General features: G+C 36.3%; 1 protein-coding gene and 1 pseudogene across 1 annotated transcript in view; one reads left to right on the forward strand and one right to left on the reverse strand.

The window, feature by feature from the left end:
- LRRIQ3 (leucine rich repeats and IQ motif containing 3) overlaps positions 1 to 26,041 on the forward strand; it is a 194,355-nt gene that overhangs the window by 121,406 nt on the left and 46,908 nt on the right. The window lies entirely within an intron of this gene.
- LOC136151198 (RNA-binding protein with serine-rich domain 1-like) lies at positions 8,601 to 25,044 on the reverse strand (annotated as a pseudogene).

Below are 26,041 nucleotides of genomic sequence, written 5' to 3' on the forward strand. Positions count from 1 at the left end.
CTAGTGATTGTGAGGTCATATCTCATTGGGGTTTTGATTTGCATGTCCATAATCATTAGTGATGTTGAGCATTTTTATTGTGTTTATTTATTATTTATGTATCATCTTTGGAAAAATGTCTATGCACATCATTTGCCCATTTCTTCATTGGTTTGTTTGATATTTGTTGTTGAGTTGTATGATTTATTTATATATATATCACAAGCTGGAATCAAGATTGCTGGGAGAAATATCAATAATCTCAGATATGCAGACGACACCACCTTTATGGCAGAAAGTGAAGAGGAACTAAAAAGCCTCTTGATGAAAGTGAAACAGGAGAGTGAAAAAGTTGGGTTAAAACTCAACATTCAGAAAACTAAGGTCATGGCATCTGGTCCCATCACTTCATGGGAAATAGATGGGGAGACAGTGGAAGTAGTGTCAGACTTTATTTTTTTGGACTCTAAGATCACTGTGGATGGTGATTGCAGCCATGAAATTGAAAGACGCTTACTCCTTGGAAGGAAAGTTATGACCAACCTAGATAGCATATTAAAAAGCAGAGACATTACTTTGCCAACAAAAGTCCGTCTAGTCAAGGCTATGGTTTTTCCAGTGGTCATGTATAGATGTGAGAGTTGGACTGTGAAGAAAGCTGAGTGCCGAAGAAGTCATGCTTTTGAACTGTGATGTTGGAGAAGACTCTTGAGAGTCTCTCAGACTGTGAAGAGTCCATCCTAAAGGAGATCAGTCCTGGGTGTTCATTGGAAGGATTGATGCTGAAGCTGAAACTCCAATACTTTGGCCACCTCATGTGAAGAGCTGACTCATTGGAAACGACCCTGATGCTGATAAAGATTGAGGGCAGGAGGAGCAGGGGACGACAGAGGATGAGATGGCTGGATGGCATCGCCGACTCAATGGGTATGAGTTTGAGTAAACTCCGGGTGGTTGATGATGGACAGGGAGGTCTGGCGTGCTACGATTCATGGGGTCGCAAAGAGTCAGACGTGACTGAACGACTGAACTGAACTGAATATATATACATATATATATACATATAAATAATATTCTAAATGTCAATCCCTTGTCAGATATGTGATATGCAAATATTTTCTCCCATATTGTGGATTGCCTTTCTATTTTTGATGTACAAAATTTTAATGGAGTTGAGGTATTTAGGTTTTTTTGGAATATAATTATTTTGCAATGTCTTGTTAGTTTCTGCTGTGCAACAGTGTGAACTAGTTGTACGTATACATATATCCTCTCCCTGAGCTATTTGTTTTTGTGTGTGTTGTATATGCTTTTGGTGTTTTAACAAAGAAATCATTCAAAATCCTGTCATGAAGTTTTTTGCCCTGTGTCTTCTCTTAAGAGTTTTATAGTTTTAGTCCTTATATTTAGACTGTTGATCCATTTGGGGTTAATTTTTGCATATGATGCAAAGTAAGGGTCCAATTTCACTTTTTTGCATATGGAATGCAGTTTTCCCAACATTTTTTTGAAAAGGTTGTCCTTTCCCCATTGAATGGTTTTGATACCCATGTTGAAAGTGATTTGACCATACATGCAGGAGTTTACATCTGGGCTCTTATTCTGTTCCCCTTGATTTATATGTCTGTCTTTATATCAGAGCCATGCTGTTTTGATTACTAAAGCTTTGCAGTAAGTTTTAAAATGGGGGGTTTATGTGTGAGAACAAGTGGATTTTTATATAGATTGCATTGAATTTGTAGACTACTTTGAATAGTAGTCTGACAATATTAAGTCTTCAAGTTCATAAACACAGGATGTCTTTCCAATTACTTGTGTCATCTTTCATTTCTTTCAACAATGCATTAAGGTTTCAATGTACAATTTCCTCACCTCTTTGGTTAAGTTTATGTATGGTGGTCTTCTTGATACTATTATAAATGGAATTATTTTCTTAATTTCCTTTTTGAATTCTTTGAGAATGTGTAGGAAAACAAAAGATACTTGTGTATTGGCTTTGTAGTCTGTTACTTTGCTGAATTTGTCTACTAATTCTGACAAAATTTGGGGCATGTCAGAGTGTGTGTGTATATTTGAAATTTTCAAGATTCATAGAGGTATGAATCTTGGCATGAAGAGAGATAATTTTATTTCTACCTTTCTAATTTGCATGTCTATTAATTCATTCCCTTGCCTAAATGGTCTGGCTAGGACTTCCAGTACTATATTAAATACAAGGGACAAAAGTAGGCATCCTTGTCTTACTCATGATCTTAGAGGAAAATTTTTTCAGTATTTCATATTGAATGTGATGTGTTATTTTCTTGTTGTTTTCAGTTGCTAAGTTTTGTCTGACTCTTTTGTGACTCAGTGGACTGTAGCACATCAGGATCGTTTGTCCATAGGATTTCACAAGCAAGTATACTGGGGTGTGTGGATTTTTCCTTCTCCAGGGGACCTTCCAACCCAGGAGTCACATCGCTTCTCCTGCATTGGCAGGTAGATTCCTTACCACTGAGTCGCCAGGGAAGCCCTTGTTATTTTCCCATATGATGTAAATTATGTTGAAGTTTGTGCATGTATGCATGCTCAGTCATGTCCCACTGTTTGTGATCCCATGAACTATAGCCCACCAGACTCCACTGTCCATGACATTTTTCAGGCAAGAATACTGGAGTGGGTGGCTATTTCCTTCTCCAGCTGATCTTCCCAACCCAGGGATCAAACCTGCATCTCCTACTTTGACAGGTGGATTCTTTACCACTGAGCCAACAGGGAAGACCTTGTTATTACCCTCAGTTCAGTTCAGTCACTCAGTCATGTCCAACTCTTTGTGACCCCATGGACTGCAGCACACCAGGCTTCCCTGTCCATCACCAACTCCCAAAGCTTGCTCAAACTCATGTCCCTCGAGTCGGTGATGTCATCCAACCATCTCATCCTCTGTCATCCCCTTCTCCTCCTGCCTTCAATCTTTCCCAGCATCAGGGTCTTTTCCAATGAGTTAGTTCTTCACATCAGGTGGCCTAAGTATTGGAGCTTCAGCTTTAGCATCAGTCCTTCCAATGAATATTCAGGACTGATCTCCTTTAGGATGGAACGGTTTGATCTCCTTGCAGTCCAAGGAACTCTCAAGAGTCTTCTCCAACACCATAGTTCAAAAGCATCAATTCTTTGGCACTCAGCTTTCTTTATAGTCCAACTCTCACATCCATACCTGACTACTGGAAAAACCATAGATTTGACTAGACAGACATTTGTCAGCAAAGTAATGTTATTTTCCTGCTGCTGCTGCTAAGTCGATTCAGTCGTGTCTGACTCTGTGCAACCCCATAGTCGGCAACCCACCAGGCTCCGCCGTCCTTGGGATTCTCCAGGCAAGAACACTGGAGTGGGTTGCCATTTCCTTCTCCAAAGCATTAAAGTAAAAAGTGAAAGTGAAGTCGCTCAGTCGTGTCCAACTCTTCGCGACCCCATGGACTGCAGCCTACCAGGCTCCTCCGTCCATGGGATTTTCCAGGCAAGAGTACTGGAGTGGGGTGCCTTTGCCATCTCCGGTTATTTTCCTATACTAACTTAATTATGTTGAGGTGTGTGCATGCATGTTTTCTCAGTGATGTCTGCCACTTTGTGACCCCATGGACTGTAGCCCACCAGGCTCCTCTGTCTGTGGGATTTTTCAGGCAAGAATACTGGAGTGGGTTTCCTTCTCCAGAGGATATTCCCAACCCAGGAATAGAACCCAACTCTTGTGTGTCTCCTGCATTGACAGACAGATTCTTTATCACTGCACCACTTAGCAAGCAAGGTAGTTTCCTTCTGTTCCATTTGTTGGGTACTTTTTATCTTCTAAGTTTGTTGAATTTTGCCATTTTTTATCCTGCATTGATTGAGATAATTGTGTTTTTTTTTAATTCATTCTGTTAATGTATATTACATTGATTTTCTTATATTGTACTATTTCTTGCATTTCAAGAATAAGTCCCACTTGGTCTTGGTGTGTAATATTTTTAATATGCTGTTTAATTGAATTTTCTAGTATTTTGTTGAAGATTTTTATATCAATATTCATAAAGTATATTCATTTTCATTATTTATAGTTTCTTTGTCTGGCTTTGGTATCAAGCTAATATAACCTCATTGGAGTTAGGAGATAATCCTTCTGCTTCAATTTTTTGGAAGAATTTGAGAAGTTTTGTTGTTCATTCTTCTTTACTAAGGGAGCCATCTGGTCTTCAGCTTTCTTTGGGAAAATGTTGGGAAGTCTTTGATTATTATTCAATCTCCTTATGAATTATAGATCCATTTAGAATTTCTGTTCCTTCATGATTCAGTGTTTGTAGGTGCATATTTCTAGGAATTTGACCATTTCTTCTAAGTTTTCCAATTTATTTGAATATAACTGTATATCGTACTCATAATATTTTTTATTTTTGTAATATTGATTAGTCCCCTTTGATTTCTGGTTTTAGCTATTTGATCCTTATCTATGTTTTTTACTTTGTCTTTCTAGATAAAGTATTGCCAATTTTGCTTACCTTGTTGAAGAAGCAAGTCCTGTTTTCAGTGTTTTTTCTGTTGTTTTTATAATTCTGTTTTGTTATTTCTATGCTAGTATTTATTATTTCCTTTTTTTCTCCTAGCTTTGAGTTTAGTTCATTCTTCTTTTTCTAATTCCATAAGCTATATAGTTTGTTTACTTGTAATCTTTCTTCTTCTGTAATGTGATCACTTACAGCCATATTCTTGCTTCTTGGCACTGATCTTGCTGAATCCCATAAGTTTCAGTATACTGTCCATGCATTTTTATTTGCCTCAAGATATTTTATACTTTCCATTGTGATTTCTTCTCTTATTGGCTCTTTAAGAGTGTGCCATTTAACTTTCACAGATTTATGAATTTTCCATTTTTCCTTATGCTGTTGATTTTTTCATTCCCTTATGATTTCAAAATACATTTGGTATGATTTCAGTATTTTAAAATTTTTTAAAACTTGTCTTATGGCCTAACATATTGTGTATCCTGGATTACATCCCATATACACTTGAGAAAAATGTATATTCTGCTGTGGTTGATTGAGTGTTTTGCATATGTCTGTTAGGTCCAATTGATCTATAGTTTTGTTTGAATCTTCTGTCTACTTTTTGATCTCTCTGTTGTTCTATCCTGTATTGAAAGTGAGGCACTGAAGTCTCCTACCATTTATTGCAGAGATGTTTAAGTCTGCTTTCAATTCTGTAAATGTTTGCATCATATATTTTGTGCATCTGAAGTTTGACACGTGTGTTCATCATTATTATGTTTTCTTGGTTAACTCACCCTTTTTTATGTAATGCCTTTATTTTGTTCTATAACATCTTTATTTTATTATATAATGTCTTTCATGTCTTTAGTTTATTATAGAATATCCTTACTCAAGGTCTACTGGTTAAGTGTTAATTTTGTCCAAAATTTACCTTCACAGAAACATCTGGAATAGTGTGTGACCAAACATCTGAGTACCATGGCCTAAATTGTCACATAAAATTGACTATCAAATGTAGTTTTACTAAATATAAAATTCTCAGTGGACACCTTTTTTTTTAATTTCAGCATTTTAAATATATCATCCCACTGCCTTCTCAATTGTAAAGTTTCTGCTTATGCATCTGCTGTTGTCTTATTGAAAATCCTTTGTATGTGATGTGATGACTCACTTTCTCTTTTGGCTTTCAAATTTCTCACCTTGTTTGAGACTTTTGACAGTTTTTTAATTCTGTCTTTCAATATGAGTCTCACTTTGTTTATTTTCCTTGGCATCCATAGAACTTCTTTTATTTGCAAATTCATATATTTCCTCAAATTTGGGAGTTCAGCCAATTTTTCTTCAACTTTTCTGCTCCTTTCTCTCTTCTCTTTCTGGGAGTTCCATAATGAATATATTAGAACATTTTATGGGATTTTTTAAGTTTATTAGTCTCTGTTCACTTTTCTTCATTCTCTTTTCATTTTGTTCCTCAGGTTCAATTATTTCAAATGATGTCTTTAAATTTTGCTGATTTTGTTTTCTTTTTTAAAGGTCTATTTTTGAACCCTTCTTGTGAACTTTTTGGGCTTTCCTGCTGGCTTCAGATGGTAAAGAGTCCACATGCCAAAAAAAAAAAAAAAGAGTCCACCTGCAATGCAGGAGACCTGAGTTCAGTCCCTGGGGTGGGAAGATTCCCTGGAGAAGGGACTGGCAATGCACTCCAATGTTCTTGCCTGGGGATCCCCCATGAACAGAGGAGCCTGGCAGGCTACAGTCCATAGGCTTACAAAGAGTCAGACACGAGTGAATGACTAAGCACTGCACAGTAAACTTTTCAGTTTGGTGGTTTTATTTTTCTGCTCCACCCCCAATTCTGTTTCTTTGATTATTTCTATGCCTTCATTGATATTTTATTCATGGATTGTTTTCCTTATTTACTTTTGTTCTTTGCCTATATTTTACTTCATATTTTTGAGCAAATTTTAAAAGCGTTGTTTTAAAACTTTTGTTCAGTAAAGCTCATATGAATGTTTCTTTGGGGAAAGTTTCTGGATATTTATTTTTTGTCCTTTTAAAGGGCCTTGTTCCCCTATTTCCTTTGTATGCCTTGTTGAAAATATGACATTTGTAAAATAGTCACGTGTTCTAGTCTTTGCAGACTTGCATGGAAATCTCTTACTAGTTGCTGCTGCTAAGTCACTTCAGTCATATCCGACTCTGTGGGACGCCATAGACGGCAGCCCACCGGGCTCCCCCGTCCCTGGGATTCTCCAGGCAAGAACACTGGAGTGGGTTGCCATTTCCTTCTCCAATATATGAAAGTGAAAAGTGAAAGTGAAGTCACTCAGTCGTGTTTGACTCTGTGCGATGCCATAGATGGCAGCCTACCAGGCTCCTCCATCCATGGGATTTTCCAGGCAAGAGTACTGGAGTGGGGTGCCATTGCCTTCTCCCTGTTACTAGCTAGTGAACCCCTTAAACTTGTGTTTAACCCAAGGTGAATATACTTAAGGTCTTCTTGGTCTTTTCTGGACATGCATCCTGTCTGGGTCAGTGTATCCCACCTCTCCCACCCTTTTCCCTTTGGTGACCTTAAGTTTGTTTTCTATGTCTGTGAGTATATTTCTGTTTCCTAAATAAGTTCATTTGTGTCATATTTTTAGATTCCACATGTAAGTGATATCATTTGCTGTTTGTCTTTCTTTGACTGGCTTGCTTCACTTGTGATAATCTCTAGGTTCATCCATTTTGCTACAAATCACATTATTTTATTCTTTTTTATGACAGTAATATTATACATAATCTATATATATATGTGTGTGTATATATATATATAATATGCATGTCACATCTACTTTTCAATTTATCTGTTGATGGACACTTAAGTTACTTCCATGTCATGACAATTTTAAATAGTACTTTGATGAACATTGGTTTGGATGTATCTTTTCAGATTATGTCTTTCTCCAGATATATGCCTAGGAGTGGGATTGTGGGATCACATAGTAGCTCTATTTTTAGTTTATTAAGGATCTTCCATACTATTCATAGTGGTTTTACCAGTTTACATTCCCATCAACAATGTGGTGGGTTGTTTTTTCTCCACACCATCTTCAGCATTTATTATTTATAGACTTTTTTATGTTGGCTGTTCTGACTTGTGTGAGATGATAGCTCACTGTAGTTTTGATTTGATCTTTTCTAATAATTGACAGTGTTGAATATCTTTTTAGGTACTGTGTGGCCATCTGTATGTCTTCTTTGGAGAAATGTCTATTTAGATCTTCTACCCATTTTTTTTTGCACTCTAATCCTAGGTTTATTCACCACAATTATTTTATTCTACACAACTAAATGGAAATGGAAACACAGCATTATCTAAAATGCTGCAAAGTTAAAAAACTCAAAACAGAAAATTAATAATACTGACTGTATAAGAAAAGCCAGAAAAGAATGTGCATGTTGCCAAGGTAACCTGCACAACCACCATGAATACCAAAGCAACAGGGGGTTTTGTGGTGACCTATCACAGCTGGTTTTCAACTTACTCACCATTTCAGAAAGAAAAGCAAATGTGGGTGTGTTTGTGTGCACACATGAGTATACACATGAGTACATGTGAGAGGAATCATTTTGGGCAGATAACAGGCCGTATTTGACCCTAGAGATCCGAGGACTCAAGCAGGGAAACAGGGCCAGGCTAACAGGAAAGGCAGTTGTGTAAAAGTATTCCATTTCCTGTAGGACTCGGCAGGCCAGCAGGTTAGGGCCTGACCAGACCACCAGAGGGGGCCCAGGTCATCTGTGGAATGGCAAAACAAGCTCCCACCTGGAGCTGTAACACCACTTGAAGCCCTCTGTTCATCCCTGCTGACTTTGCCGCTAAACTGACTCTCAGGAACTAGAAGTGTAGAATCTTACTAGCCAGAAAACTAGAGGTCATCCTTATAAGCACGACCCCAAACCAACAAGATGCCTGCAACCCGAAGCATGCTGACAGAGGATATATCTCAGTTGGTTGCTTCACCTTCGAAGCCTGCCCCCAAGTGAGGGATTTCTTTCCTGGCAATACTCCTTTGGCTAGAAAAGTGACAAAAGTGTATTGGATGGGATACAAGTCACAGGGGCAGGACTTCAGTGGCCCTGCTTATAGGGGAGAGTCGGAGCTGGAGTGGCTCCTTGGTGGGCTGCAGGGGCAGCAGGCTCACCTTTGCAAAGAGGCCCTGTGCCAAGGGGAAAGCGACTTCTCCTTATCCATGGGAGTGACCTGTGCCATGTGGGAGGTGGCAGCAGCAGTCTCCTGAGAGGACTGACTGGAATTGCCAGTAGAGCTGGCCAAGGCCAGGGGACCTGCACAGCGGTGGCGTGCTCTCCTGAGCATCGATTTGTCCTCCGTCCATGTGTTTCAGTGCCTTCTCCACCTCATTTGGATTCTCAGACTCCATATATGTGTTGTCTTTAGACTGATGGGAGTGCATCCTTTCCCCAGACATGTCAATCATTAATTTTCCCAGGGTTGGAGTGTATCTGCATGATGTGATCCTTGGTCACATTATGGTGAGCCTCCTGATGTGCACTTTGGTGGGTTTGGGGGAAGGTCTCTGCCTTTTCTTTTCGTTTTCATCTCTTTTGAGTGGTTTGAATTTGGAGTGGGAGCCCCACCTGTTGTCATATTTGCCCTGAGAAGGACTCTGAGAGCTAGAGGTGCTGCTGGAGCTGGAGCTGCAGGAACTTCTGAGAGGCTGGATGCTGAGCCGGAGCTGCTTCTGGAGCCCTTGCTGGGGCCCGAACTGGAGATGGAGCCAAATGAGACCTGGTGCTGCTGCTACCACTGGAAGCACTGCACCGCTTTTGAGTGTTGTACCAGTCATGATCCTTCTCACCTGACTCCTTGGTGGTCACTTTATCTCTAGCGCGATCCTTGGAGTTTTATGAGTGATCTTTGCATTTTGTAGAAGAAGGAGCAGGAGTCCTAGTACTGGACCTTTTATTACTTCTTTGACTCCTAGCAAAATTCTCTTTCACCTCTGATAAATCGATTCTCCCCTTCTGAGGTGTTCAAGGCAGCAACGGGGACCTCACTTATCTGAACTCTCACTTCTAATTTGAGTCTGAGAAATGATCCCTGATCAAGTGAAATTTACACCAAAGTACAGAATCTTCCCACCTCTATAACCTCCTCCCACTGTACTCAGCCTCTGAAGCCAGCCATTTCTCTGTTCTGCCCATTTTTTGATTGGATTGTTTTACTTGTTGTTTGTTTATTTATTGAGTTGTATGAGCTGTTTGTATATTTTAATATGAGATTAATCTCTTGTCAGTCACATCATTTGCTAATATTTTCTCTGATCCTATATGTCTTGTTGTTTTATGGTTTCCTTTGCTGTGCGAAAGCTTTTAAGCTTAATTAGATCCCATTTGTTTATTTTTGTTTTATGTCCCCAGGTGAAATGTCTTGATTTCCCAAAGAGTTTCTACCCAGCTTTATTTTGGGATCTTAGATTTTTGATTTGTATTTCTCAGTCCACACTGCTTTCCCCTGGGGTCTGTGGATCAGCAGTTCCCTGCAGTTTTTACAGTGTTCACCACTATTTGGTTTCTAGCCTGGAATCTTTATTTCCATTTCTCTTCTGATCTTTGGGTCAGGTGAGAGACAAACCAGTCCTTCAGGCGGCCCCAAAACAAACTAGAACATTTCAAACAAATTCTACTCTGTTCCTTCCAATCGTAAGTAAGAGAACTGACAATGGGTTGATTTCTCCTGACTCTGCTTTGCCACACTGGGGAAGGAGAAGGGAACTGCAAATAAAAATGTTATGAAATGTCTTATATTAATATATTAAGTATTAATAATAATTAATAATAGTAATAATAACTATTCAATTAATAATTGATATTAATACATGCCAATATATTAATAGATATTTTCATTAAGCATTAATAAGTATTAATATGCTAATAAAATATATATTCTGCCATAGGTTTCTACATCTAAATAATCCCTTGAAATATCTGACTCTTTTGAATGTGGCTTTTTCTGGTTGAGTGCTTACTTAGTTGTGTAAATCATTAACTCATTTCCAGAGCTTTTATAAAGCTGTTTTAGCCATTCTGTAGATATTTATTTGATTTTCCTATGAAAGACTGAGGATATGAGTGGTACCCTCATAGATACCTAGTCTACCATCTTTCTGACCCATTATTCTTGTGTATATTTTGTCCATTTTATCTATTTCATTTTCTCTTTCTAGAAGCCCTATTATTCAGACAAACCTCTTGGACTGATCCTCTAACTTTCATAATTTTTATAACCTATTTCCTCCTTTCTTAATTTTCCCTCTTTTATGGAATATTTACTAAATTTTTCCTTCTAACTCTATTTTTTAAATTATGTAATCAAAATTCTAAAATACACACTAAAATACACAACAACAGTTTTTAGTTAATAGATACAATTGCTTCTCCTTATCTGAAAATACGAATATCACATAGATTTGATGTTTTTATTGGAGTATATTTGCCTTACGCTTCTGTGTCAATTTCTGCTGTATTGCAAAGTAAATCAGCCATACTTATACTTTAGCCCCTCTTTTTTGGATTTCTTTCCCATTTAGGTCACCATAGAGCACTGAGTTCTCTGAAAAACTTGGTATGAGGACCTTCATTTCCCAACTTTTCAGTCAGGTACCCCTGAATCCTTAGCTGTACTTATGTCCCTGAATATAGAATCTTGCTAGTTTAACTTTTCTGCAAAATGAATCTTTAATCTCCCATCTCCTACAAAGTGATGGAAGAGTCACTTGGTTACATGTGGTTGCCAAAGTTCTGTTGACATAATTATGCCTTTAAAACAATTATTTAAGTTGTGTTTCCAATTCTCTGCCTTTTTAGTGTTCGGTATTGTGAATCAGCCTTCTTCTTGTTTCCCTGCAGTAAATTTCAACTTTATAATATTTGTTGTCCATTACCTGTTTTTCATCTGCTTTCCTGCTTCCAATTTTTTTTTAATATGTCACTGCTATTTTCTTTCTTTCTTTGTCATTGTCTTTACATGGTGTTTCCATTTTTTATTATGGTACTAGGTTTCAGGGAGGAAGCAAAAAATTAATATGTTGAAATAGTTTGACTTATTCTTTTTAATATGAAATCAATATTGATATTTTAAATTGAGCTGACTTGTATTCACAATTTATATTAGATATGTGAAAAGGAGGTAAGATAAGAAGGTGAAAAGGAGGGAATATGAAGTTTTGTAACATATTCTGTTAGAGACAAGGGATGTGTTAACACTTGGAAAATGTCAATTATAAATCATTCTGAATTCTGATTGACTTCCCTCTCAAGTGAATACTTTTTGTAGCCATCATCAGTGGATCATGAAGATTAAAATGTGTTAACCATCCCAGATAATGTCACATTGTGACATTTAATTTAATTTATTTTTTCTCTTTTATAGATGAGAAAAGTGAGTTTAAAGAGCTAAGATAGTTTACTCAAGGTCATATAATCCATAAGTGCCAGAGCTTTACTATTCCCAGGCTGTTTCCTGATTCAAAGTCTAGTGCCCTTTCTATTTCACCATGATGCCTCCTGAGGACCATAAATGTATCACTATGAAATAATTAAATCATATGCATTGGAATATGGTTGTATTAGATGAAGCTATCTGAATCCATGAAACCTAATAAAAATTTGTCACTCCCTCTGTTATTCTAAATACTGTGGGACCACCCATTTTATATAAAATTCTATTAATTATTTCCCATTTATTCTAATATTCCTGATGTTTAAAAAAAGCCATGAGAGTTAAAAAGTATCTTACTTATCTAAAATCATTATACTTATCTAAAAAGATTGGAATTAGAGTAGAAAATAGCATTTCTCCCTATATTTTTAAATTTAAATTGCAGACAATTACCTGATACTTGTTTTAGCAAATTGGTCAATTTTAAGCAGCCAGAAATTATACTGATATTACTTCAACAGTTCAGTATTATTTTTTTGCATAAGATTTTATCAATTCAGTATTAAAGATCACTTTTTTTTTTTAGCTAAGTAGTATTTTATGTTGCTTTCCAATTATTGCATTTTTATATTTAGGATTATCTTAAACCATTCTACCAATTTCTATACAATAATATATTCAAATATATAGTTAAAGTGATATAGGATGAGAAATACTTGTCTACTGAGCAGTGTTTCTCCTTTCTTCACTATAAAGATTTCCTTTCAGAATGATTGGTATAATTTCTTTCTCTGACCGTACTCAAGTATGAGTTCAACAAAACTTAGTTTGAAAAATTAGGAAGTTTGGCAGTCTGTTTCTACTATTTAGTTAATATCAGGTAATACCATTGTGTTTGTGATGCAAACCTTTCTGCACTAGCTAATTCATTTCCTCTAAATTGAAATATGAGCAATTCTAGGAGTACTGAGAGAGGAGTGCTTTTGCAATCCCACAGGAAACAGCATCTTTTCACTTTCATGATTTTCATTAAGAAGAACCTTTTTCAATTCCAGTTTATACCTACTCTTTGGTATTTGTAAAAAAAAAAGTAGCTATGACAAATTCTTAAGTCCATTATATCAAACTTTGCATAGTTATCCAAATATTCTATTTTTATTTTCCAATTACTTCTGCCTGCTGATTTTTCTTTTGTCTACTTAACCAAGAATTGAAAGAGATATATTGAAATCTTCCACTATAATTGTGAATTTGTTTGCTTCTCCTTAAGTCTGTCAAATTTTGTTTTCCTCATTGTGAGGTTATTTTATTAAGTACCTACCTGATTATAGTTGATACATATTTTTGGTAAGTTGAACCTTTTATGTTTACCTTCTCTGTTCCTACTAATTTTTTTTCTTCATATTTTCTGTTGTCCGATGTTAGTATATATGCTCAAGTATATTTTAGTTAAAATTTTCCGTACATTTTTCATCCTTTCATTTTTGAATTTCTGATATATATATATAATGAAAATAGGAAATTTCTGGTCCAGTTCTGTAGTCTATTTATTTTTATTGTATTTATTGAGGTAACTGGGCCTATTTCTAGCTTCTACTTTTTTTTTTCCAATTCTAATTGTGTTTACTTTCTTGTTTTTTCATAACAAATATCTATATTTTTCCTTTCTTTTGACTTATTATTTTGAAGCAATTTCAAATTACAGAAAAGGCACATACATTATGAATTATTCCTAAATACCCTTTATCTGTTCCCCAGATGTTATCATCTTAAATAATCATAGCACAGTTATCAAAACAGGAATTTAATTAACATTCATACCATACTGGTGGCTCAGATGGTAAAAAAATCTGCCTGCAGTGTAAGAAACCCCGGTTCAGTCCCTCCAGTCAGGAAGATCCTCTGAAGAAGGAAATGGTAACCCATTCCAGTATTCTTGCCTGGAGTATTCCATGGACAGAGGAACCTGGTGGATTACTGTCCATAGGGTTGCAAAGAGTCATGCAGGACTGAGTGACTAACACTTTCACGTCCATACAATACTGTTAACTCATCTGTGAACCATATTCATGTTTTACCAGTTGTGTAATGTTTTTGATTTGTCCAGGATCCAGTCCTAATATTTCCTAGGTTTTAGTTGTGTCATTTTTTGTTTGATTTTAATTTTAAAATCATTTTTTAAGAAACTACAAATCTTGTTATTTGTTTGACCTTACTTTCCCTATCTTTTGTAGCAACTCCTTGATTTATTTCTTAAATTGCTGCACCTCACTTTTCTTCAACAGTATTTATTACATGAGGCTATAGTAGAAAACCTTTCACCTTTTATCCTAGACACTAATTTTTTACCTCACATTTGAACAATAAGAAGACTAAATTTTTAAGTCTATGTTTAAGATTATTTTCTTTCTATACAAGCATACCTCATTTTTTTTCTGTTTTGTGAATATGCATTTTTACCAATTGAAGATTTATGGCAAAACTGCATCAAGCAAGCCTCTTAGCAGTTTTTCCAACCACGTTTGCTCTATTTGTGTCTGTTTCACATTTTGGTAATTCTTGCAGTATTTCAAACTTTGTAATTATTATACTTGTCATGGTGATCTGTAATCAATTATATTTGATGTTGCTATTGTAATTGCTTTGGGACACCACAAACCATGCCCATAAAAATGAATAACTTAATCAATAGCTGTCATATACGTTCTGACTGCTCCACCCACCAGCCATTCACCCATGTCTCCCCCTCTCTTTGAGCTTCCCTTGTTCCTTGAGACAGAAAAATAGTGAAATTAGGCCAGTTAATAACCCTACAGTGGCCTCTAAATGTTCAAGTAAAGGAACATTCACACATCTCTAACTATAAATTAATAGCTAGGAATTATTTAGGTCACTACAGAGCATTGAGTAGAGTTCCCTGTGCTATACAGTAGGTTCTCATTAGTTCTCTATTTTATACACAGTATCAATAGTATATATACATCAATCTCAATCTCCCAATTAATCCCAGCCCCCATTTCCCCTTTGGTATCCATATGTTTGTTCTGTACATCTGTGTCTATTTCTGCTTTGCAAATAAGATCACGTATGCCATTTTTATAGATTCTAAATATATGTGTTATCCAAAAAAGAGGTGATACGCACATATGTATAGCTGCTTCACTTTGCTGTATAGTAGAAACACAACATTGTAAAGCAAGTATACTCTAATTAATTTTAAACAGAATATGAAAAAGATATCTGTGGGGCTTCCCAGGTGGTGCTAATGGTAAAGAACCTGCCTGCCAGTGCAGGAGATGTAGGAACTGTGGGTTCGATTCCTGGGTAGGGAAGATCCCCGGAAGAAGGAAATGGCAACTCACTCCAGTATTCTTTCCTGGAGAATTGCATGGACAGAGGAGTGTGGTGGGCTGCAGTCCATGGGGCCACAAAGAGTCAGACACGACTGAGCAACTTAGCAGCAGCATCTGAATAACTTTGCTACACAGCAGAAACTAACACAACATTGTAAATCAATTATATTTCAGTTAAATTAAAACTAGAAATAATCAAGCTTATTGAGAATGGCAAGTTTTGCTGGGTATTTTGCACCAAACAGTTAGTCAAGTTGTAAATGCAAAGGATGCATTTTTGAAGGAAATTACAAATCCTACTGGAGAAGGAAATGGCAACCCACTCCAGTATTCTTGCTTGGAGAATCCCATGGACAGAGGAGCTTAGTGGGCTACAGTCCATGGGGTCTCAGAGTCAGACACGACTCAGCGACTAAACCACCACCACCACCAAAAATGCTACTCTAGTGAGCATATGAATAATAAGAAACTGAAGCATCCTTACTACAGATACTTAGAAAGTTTTAGTGGTCTGGATAGAAAATCAAGTCAATAACAACATTCCTTTAAGCCAAAGCTTAATCCAGAGCAAGACTCTAAGTCTCTTCAATCCTGTGCATGACAAGAGAGGTGAGGAAACTGCAGAAGAAAAGTTTGAAGCTAGCACAGTTTGGTTTATGAGGTTGAAAGAAAGAAGCCATCTCTGTAAAATTTAAGTGCAAGATGAAGCGCCAAGTGCCGATGTAGAAGCTGCAACAAGTTATCCAGAAGATCGTGCCAAGGTAATTAATGAAAGTGGCTACACTAAACAACAGATTTCTAATGCAGACAAAACAGGCTTATATTGGAAAAGGATGTCATTGAGGACTTCCATGGTTAGTGAGGAAAACTCAATGTTTGGATTCAAAGGACAGGATGACTTTCTTATTATTGGCTAACACAGTTAGGGACTTTAAGTTGAAGCCAATACTCATTTACCATCCTAAAAATCCTAGGATTCTTAGAGTTACAACCATAAATCATCTCAGCCTATGTTCTATTAATAGAACAATAAAGCTTAGATGACATCTCATCTGTTTATAACATGATTTCCTGAATATTCCTGATTTTCTGATATTAAGTCTACTGTTTAGACCTACCACTTAAAAATGAAAAAAGATTTCTTTCAAAATTTTACTACTCATTGACAGTGCAACTGGTCACCCAATAGTTCTGATTGAGATGTACAATGAGATTAATGTCACTCTGATGCCTGCTAACACAATATTCTGTGGTCCATTTATCAAGGAGTAATTTTGACTTTCAAGTCTTATTGTCAGAAATACATTTTGTAAGGCTATAGCTACAATGGTTAGAAATTCCTCTGATTGATCTGTTCAAAGTAAATTGAAAACCTTCTGGAAAGGATTCACCATTCTAGATGCTCTTAAGGACGCTCGTGATTTATGGGAGGAGGTCAAAATATCAACATTAATAGGAGTTTGAAAGAAGCTGATTCCAATCCTCCTCGATGACTTTGAAGGGTTCAAGACTTCAGGGAAGAAAGTAACTGCAGATTTTGTGGGAATAGCAAAAGAATGAGAAGTGGAAACTAATGATCTCACTGAACCACTTCAATCTTACAATAAAACTTGAACAAATGAGGAGTTGCTTCTTACAGATGAACAAAGTGATATATTGAGGTGGAATCTAAACCTGGTGAAAATGCTGTGAAGATTGTGGAAATGACCAAAGAGGATTTAGAATATTACATAAACTTAGTGTCTAATGCAGCAGCAGGATTTCAGAGGATTGACTTCAAATTTGAAAGTTCTACTGTGACAAAGTTCTAGTTAGACATAAAGCATCCGCCTGCAATGCCCGAGACCTTTATTCGATCCCTGTGTTGGGAAGATCCCCTGGAGGAGGGCATGGCAATGCTACTTCAGTATTCTTGTATGGAGAATCCCCATGGACAGAGGAGCCTGGCAGGCTACAGGTCATGGGGTCGCAAAGAGTCAGACATGACAGAGTGACTGAGCACACAGATTGTGGGAAAATATGTTAAGAGAAATTGTTTGTAAAAGGAAGAGTAGATTGAAGAGGTATATTTCATTATTTTAATTGCCACAGCCACACTGACCTTTAGCAACCACCACCCTCCAGCCAACAGCCATCAACGTCAGGGCAAGATCCCCTGTGATTTGCTGCAGTCTCAGATAATGGTTAGCAGTTTTTAGTAATAAAGTACGTTTAACTAAGTTATATACATTTTTCAGCATGATACTTTTGCATACTTAATAGACTATCAGTTCAATTCAGTTCAGTCGCTCAGTCATGTCCGACTCTTTGAGACCCCATGAACTGCAGCACACCAGGCCTCCCTGTCCATCACTAACTCCCGGAGTCCACCCAAACCCATGTCCATTGAGTTGGTGATGCCATCCAACCGTCTCATCCTCTGTCGTCCCTTCTCCTGCCCTCATTGTTTCCCAGCATCAGGGTCTTTTCGAATGAGTCAGCTCTTCCCATGAGGTGGCCAAAGTATTGGAGTTTCAGCCTCAATATCAGTCCTTCCAATGAACACCCAGGACTGATCTCCTTTAGGATGGACTGGTTGGATCTCCAAGGGATTCTCAAGAGTCTTCTCCAATGCCACAGTTCAAAAGCATCAATTCTTCTGTGCTCAGCTTTCTTCACAGTCCAACTCTCACATCCATACATGGCCACTGGAAAAACAATAGCCTTGACTAGACGAACCTTTTTTGGCAAAGTAATGTCTCTGCTTTTTAATATGCTGTCTAGGTTGGTCATAACTTTCCTTCCAAAGAGTAAGCGTCTTTTAATTTCATGGCTGCAATCACCATCTGCAGTGATTTTGGAGCCCAGAAAAATAAAGAGTGTAAATATAATTTTATATACACTGGGAAGCCAACACTTTGTGTGTCTCACTTTATTGTGATGCTTGCTCTATCATGGTGGTCTGGAACTGAACCATAGTATCTCTGAGTTATTCCTGTTCCTCCGAACTGTCCATCCAGTGTCTTCTTGCATTCAGCGTTGCTTCTAAGTGGTGTGATGTCATTTTATTCTTGTTCCTTTAGAAGCTTTTAAATTTGTCTGACTTTGGTCCTTAAATTTTGCTATAATATGGTTATATATATATACACACACATATATATATAAAATTAAAAGTAACCATGGTTATATGTATATTTTACTCTTTCTCCCTTCTACTTAGCATATCTTACATTTATTTGTTCACATATTTTCCGCTATCCGTTTTTCTTTTTCTCATCTTCTGGGAAACCAGTTACCTTAACACTTTTACTTCTCTATATCTTTCCATTTCTTTTTAATTTATATTTCTTCATCTTTCCCAGAATTCTTTCAGGAAATTGTTCAGTCTGATCTTTAAGTTCATGAACTATTCTTTAGTAACACCCATTTTACTATTTGTATCATCCACATACATAAGATTTTCACTTATATACTTTATTACTATTTTTTTATCATTCTTACTTTATATTGTTTTTATTCCCCTTTTTTTGGTAAGTTCAATATAATTAGTTGAAATTCTTATTCTGTCTAATATTGCTTCTTATAGCATCTCTTGTCCAGCTTGTTATCTTTTTCTTGATATAGTTTTATTTTAACCTGTGAGGACATATTCCTAGAGAGTCTCTGATATCTCAGTGCTTATCCTTCTTACCAGGTCTATGTTCTAGTTACATATAAAGATAAAGTGCTACTTACAGTTCCAAGAATATAACATTTTGCCTGTGCTTATGTTTTTTTTTTTTTTTTTTTTTTTTTTTTTTTTTTTTGTGCTTATGTTTTTTCCTCCAACTGAAAATACGTCTATTTTTGCCTTTTGAAGTCCACTTGTTCTGCAGTACCTTAATTACATTTGCTTTCTACACTAAGTTTTTGTTCTCTTTAATAATTACAATTAATGCCCTCATCTTATACATTCCATAACACTCTATATGTGCTTTTTATTGTGGTTGTTTTGAGCAGTCTTCCCCTTGCCAAAATACGAATTTATTGAAAACAATGGATTTTCTCTCTGTGTGTCTTCCTTAACATTTGGCAGCTTATCATATCCACATGGAGTACACTTAAGAGATCTTAAATCAATGTATAAATGAAGTTTACATTTATCTGAGCAAGGCAAATTACATGGCAACAAGTATGCAAGTAGATAAATAGAATGTGGGTAAGCAAACCATCCATAAGGATAATATATGATTTTTTAATGTTAATTAGAAATGACATATAATTATGTCATACTATGATTTTTCTAATCCTTATATTGTCACTGTAAGGCCAGCCAGAATAATTCATATTTTATATATGCTGAGTATTTTAACTCCTACATAGGGCCATATTTCCCTGTTTACTTTCTCACTGTGATATTTCAAAACTTTTAAAATGTTTATTGGATAAACAAATACACTAGTGAATGAATGACCCATGGCTGTTTGTACCATGACCATGTACTTATTGCTCTGTAAAGTCTCTATTAGTGCCTGATGTCTTGGTATAATTATTAATGATAGTGCCTTTCAATCTTGAACATGTTCTAATACATAAATCAAATGCCATACTGTTTCTCTCATCAATAGACCAATTAAACCTTTACCAATAATTTCAAGGATACAAATAATTGTGAGGTTCAAATGAGGCAGGGATAGGTCTGGGATATCAGACGTGGCTTTCCAGGTTTTTTCTTCCCTTGAAGAACTTGCACCTGTGGTCCAGCAAAGAAGATGAGATCTCTATGAGTTTTATCGGTTTACTCACACAGAGACAAGGGTTTACTTACATTATGAAATATTTGTTTTCTTTTTCAGAAAGTTGTATAGTTTCTGTGACTTTCTCCAAAGAGTGTAACCTTATAGATTCTGGGTTTATTTAATATAAGCAATCCTTTAGCCTGGCATCATCCTGCTAAGGGCATTTGATAGATAAGATCTCTTCCTCCTAGAAAATATCACTTGTCCATTTTTTTTTTTGGAGTTCCATTTGACATGGGGATTAGATCAGATCATGCGTATTCTTTCCTTTCCACCTGGGCACTTTACAAACAGAATGAATGGATCACCATCCAAATACTTTAACTCCTTCCCATACCTCCAACAGGTTTTGGAAATTAGAGAGCATTTTATTACACTTAGTTTTTTTTAACTACACTTTAGATTATTATTACATATATATTGTTAAAAGCTCTAGGTATTCAAAATACAACAGTAATAAGGCATATAAAACTCTATTCTCATGAAGCTAGTATATTAGTGGTAAACATGATATTATATATGTCAGCGAAACTTCTGTAAGATTATGAAGTTATAACATATGGTTAAGGATATATACGTTATTGTTTCATTTATATTAGCAGATAAATCAATCAAATTACACATGACAGCTTAACTAGTGATTATTTTTGTTGTAAACATTATCCAAAATTCCTCTTTCTAGTTATTAACTTGTAATAAATATATGTCTTATTTTATTTAAATTAAACCTGTTATCCCTTCTAGTTTTTATTCTAAATTGCCTAACCAAATATTTTATTTTTTCTTCATGAAATACTGCATGTTGGATATTTTAAAGAGATACGATGTTTCTGGAATACTTACTCTATCTTTAGAGTTTTTTCCATTGTTAGAAATTAAACATATAAATTTCTTGATTTATACTGAAGAGATATGGCATACCAAACAGACACTGCAATCCTACAAGTATGTGTTAGTGTTTTCTTAACCCTCTGTTGTAAGTATAGCTGAAAGATGGGACAATTATATGCAGTTATTTCAACAAAATTTATACAGATGCAGTTATGAAGAAGCAAACTCAGATATTTTTCACAAAGTGCCAGCTCTTATATAGAAGACACTTCTGAGAACAAACTGCTGTTTTCAGCTCAGCATGTAAGGTCACAGGGTTAACTATTTGAGGTCATTGTATCTAAGTGCCTGTGATCAGATTTATACAATTCTTAGTTACTTTACCTCCATTATGTACTTTGTCTTTCTCTAAATCCACTTATGAGTCTGAAATGAAGACTCTCAAGGAGATTTTACGGTTTCCATTGAAACACATTACATTTTCTGCCTCCAACATTTTTCTTCCAAATTCATCCAATTTATCATATCTTGCTGATTTCAATCCACTTGTGCTTTAGGCAGTTCTATCAGTGCTTTTTTTTTTCTTTTTCCCCTTCTAAATTGTTTGCCGGAGTGACTGAATTTTAGTCCAGGATATAAAACAGTATAAACTAAATTACTTCAGATGAGTAATTAGAGCATACTCATGCATGTAAAACTAGAAATGTTTGTTGCTGGATTTAAAATTGAAAGCAAACAAAATTTATTTTGTATCAGTATAATAGTTCAAATTGCTTTTTAAGTATTTTTAATATTCTTACTACCAGGAATAGAGAGAGAGAGAAGGTTAAATTCAAATCAAGATAAGTATAGCTTGATGGAAAGAAAATAGGCTTTGAATCAGATATATTGACTTTACTTTCTAATTCTAAGCCACAATATGATTATATTCCAGTCCCATATTCCATATACCCCCCTGCATTGTCCAGCTTCCCATGCACTAAAGGATTATATGATTATTTCTGTCTACTTGACTGTGAGCAAAAGTGAAACTCATCACTTCAGAATAAAAGCAATTAAGAGTATCATTCTCTTTCCCCCCTTGTAGATCTTGGAGGCCATGTGTTTCTTTAGCATATTTAAAAGACACACATTGGTTCTTAGATGAGAAATGGATAAATCTTTACTCTGCTAAGCTACTGAGTTTATAGAGTTAGAAGAAATTAAGGTTAATTATGCTGATAAATACAGAAATTGATACATAAGAAAACCCTTAAATATGGCCTCATCTTAGTGACCAGATATGAAAACTGTTAGAGATTGGGAAAAATTGGCAGTCTAAGTTTTGTAGTAGCAAAGCGTTTCCCTGTTATAACTTGGAAGGCAAACTGAGTGTCTACTAACTTAATGGCTTTAGGGGAAAAACCGAGTATTGATTCTGTGTGTTGGTTGTACTGTACTGTGTTTGGAAAGTTACCCCATAGAAAAAAGAGGAGCTCAGCAAAGTAGGGGCTTCCCTGGTGGCTCAGAGGTTAAAAGTGTCTGTCTGCAATGCGGGAGACCTGGGTTTGGTGCCTGGGTTGGGAAGATCCCCTGGAGAAGGAAATGGCAACCCACTCCAGTATTCTTGCCTGGAGAATCCCATGGAGAGAGGGGCCTGATAGGCTCCAGTCCACGGGGTTGCAAAGAGTCGGACACGACTGAACGACTTCACTTTCACTTTCAGCAAAGTAGCTGGTTTTCAAGGCAAAATAAAAGAGAATGAAGAGTTCAGAAATTTAGGGCTTTGAAAAATCTGTCTGCTTCTATAATCCCAAATTGTAAAACAAAATAGGAAATTAAATAAGGCTTTGAGACAAAGGCCCAAACCTCTTAATTGAAGATGATGACTTAGGACAGAGGTTAGATTAAGTGTGTGGGCTTCCCATCCACTGTTGCAGATAGCTTCATAGTAACATCCATTAAGTTGGTAGAGTAAGAGAGATTGGAAGAAAGAAAAAGAAAGCAGATCTGAACACTCATGACTCAAAACGACTTTCACATGTGATTACTGGCACATAGAACTGAGAGAAGTAATAGATCAACAGCTGAAAGTTTAACGGAAAGGTATTACAAGAGTATCTTAGTCTGAGATAACTTTGAGCATTCAAGACTTAAATATACACTTGAATCTCCAATCTTTAGCAAGCAAGAAATACACTGAGAAAGCTGTTGTACCCTTCAGAGTAGGCAATTCACCCCATCTGAGATGTGACCAAGAAGGATAATGAAAGACAGGACTTCTCACAGAAAGCAGTATGAGAGACTAATCCAGGACCCATCCACACCTAAAGGTGGGAGAAGTTCACAGAGGAAACCAGTAGCTAGTGTGTCCCTCCTGTCCTCCCCATTTATAGTTAATTTTTCCCTATACCAGTATGTGTCTGTGTGGGTGATTCAGGAGATGGCTTGTCTTTGTGATTCATGTCTTTAGACAAAATCTTATTCAGGCCTGATTGATAGACTGTTATACACATCTAGAGATTCTGAACTTGATGGGACTTTCAATTGTTTTTCTTCAGGAGTATGTTCTATATTTAGGGGAAAAAGTATCAAATGATCTGTGATGACTTGTGGCAAGAATTTTGTGCTTATGAAGTATTCCAGTTGTTTGTCTACAATTCCAAGCCTGTCTCAAAACTTGATTGGGAGGCCATAGTTTAGTTCTGGTTGATAGACTGTGACTCAAAGTAAGTATATTACTTCTAGGATAAGGTATTTAAGCATACCTTTCCCTCACTTTTTTCCTGCGAAGTCCTTGGAGAGCTCACGTTTTCAGATGGTTTAGCTACATTATAGAAGATGGATATCCTATCTACTTTAGATTTACATGAGCAAAATCAACATTTATGAGCAAAATCAACCTTTATTAACCATTGACTTTGTTTTATCTGTTATTGCAGCTAGAATTAGGGACTTCCCTGGTGGCTCAGTGGCAAAGAATCTACCTGCCAATGCAGAGCCACCAAAGACACGGATTCAATCCTTGGATCAGAGAGATCCCCTGGAGGAAGAAATGGCAACCCACTCCAGTATTCTTGCCTGGAAAAATCCCACGGACAGAGAAGCCTGATAGGCTACAGTCCATGTGATCGTAATGAGTCAGACACAACTGAGCGACAGCATGCACGCTTGCCCAGTTAGTGTTAATTATGCTAACTGCAGTGATCACATCTTACTTAGTCAAAAGGATATACTAAAAGAATGTACTAAAAGAGTATTCTACAAGTTTGCTATAAAAATTAAACAATAACATATGTATAGTACTTGGCATGAAGCTTATCACTTGGCATATATCCATACAGTAAAATGTCTAACATGTAGTAAATGTTCTGTAAATGTTACCTGCTGCTGTTACTATTTGCTGTTATTGTTAGACCTCATGTGACCACAAGTGTTAAAACAATAATAGATAGATAATGTCTATACAGTCTATCTTGATTTCAGGAGTATCTTTGAATTAAAGAGATTCTCATAAGAACATTTAGAATTAAGTGGAAAATATTTAGACGATGGCTCAAGTGGTAAAGGATCTGCCCACAATGTGGGGGACACAGGAGATGCAGCTTTGATCCCTGGGTCGAGAAGATCCCCTGGAGAAGGGAACGGCAACCCACTCCAATATTCTTGCCTGGAGAATCCCATGGACAGAGGAGCCTGGCCAGTTACAGGCCAGGGGGTTGCAAAGAGTTGGACATGACTTATCTACTAACACAGGCACAAACAGTTTTTGTAACACTTAACAGCAACTACAAATGAATCAGTGTTAACTTGGAGTTAGGTTTTTAATGGAATAACAGCTTGGTACCCCCTCTTTGTTTCACTGTTATTAGGAAAGATCTAGAATAAAGTACTAGACAGGATGATTATATATTTCATGAGACTGGAAGAGTTAGCTAATATCCAATGAAAGAATAGAATTGTGAATATTGAGACTGAAACAATGAGCTCAATTCAATAAATAATATTTTATAAGAATAAGTATAAATGTTTTACCTTAAAAAAACTATTTAAACACAGACTAAAGGATACATGACTTAAAAAAATTCATGTGATATAGAGTTAGGCTTTCGGTTGCCTTCAGTTTTACTATGAATAAACAGTATATTCTGTACCTGTTCAATAGCTGGTGGATCTTTGGTTTTTTGAATCATGGCACCTAGAATGAAAGAAAATCCTATTGTTATACTCTAATAACAAGACTCTTAGTACTTGGTGCTTAGATTATAATTCACTCTCTAAAAGCATTTTAATCAACTAAAGATCATTTAGAGTAATATAATTATGATGCTTAGGGGCTTGGAATTAAGCAAGGGATGCCTTTCTTGATATATCTTAAAAACATTTTTAAAATTCTATTTATTTTTTATTTTGGGTTGTTGGCTCTTCATTGCTGTGCAGGCTTTCTCTAGCTGTGGTGAGTGAGGGCTACACTCCAGTAGCAGTGCACAGGCACTCATTGCAGTGGTTCCTCTTGTTCTGGAGTACAGGCTCTAGGGTGCATGGGCTTCAGTATTGGCAGCACATGGCCTCAATAGTTGTGACTTCCGGGTTCTAGAGTACAGGCTCAATAGTTGTGGTTCACAGGCTTAGTTGTTCCACAGTGTTTGGAATCTTTTTGGATCAGAAATTGAGCCCGTGTCTTCTGCATTGGCAGGAGGATTTTTTGTGATTGAGCCTCCAGGGAAGCCCTAAAAACTTTCTTAAAAATAGAGAAGCTTAAAATTAAAATGAACTACTTCAAAAATTCCTTCACTGAAGGTATGCAAACAGAAGCTGGCATAAGCATTTGCTGTGGTTAAATGAAGAAGGCAATAAAATTAATTGGCTGATTTGTACTAAAAATTGACTGATTTGTAATTCCAACTATTTTGTAACAGCATGTAATTCTTTGGTTGTAAATTCATTGTCTTTAGGTTGTTATTATAATATCAGACACTGTAGGTCAGCAGTTCTTTCAGGAGGTCTACGGAGTTTAAATTATTGTTATGATAATAATAAGATATTATTTGTCCTTTATGCTTTTAATTTTCTCATAGGTATAGACTTTTCTGGAGGCTACACTTGGGATGGTGGCATCACTGACATTAACATGTAATGACCTTTTTTTTTTGTTAAATGAATGATTTTTTAAATTCTGTTTTAATTATA

Source organism: Muntiacus reevesi, chromosome 1 (assembly GCF_963930625.1).
Source record: "Muntiacus reevesi chromosome 1, mMunRee1.1, whole genome shotgun sequence".
Taxonomy (NCBI): domain Eukaryota; kingdom Metazoa; phylum Chordata; class Mammalia; order Artiodactyla; family Cervidae; genus Muntiacus; species Muntiacus reevesi.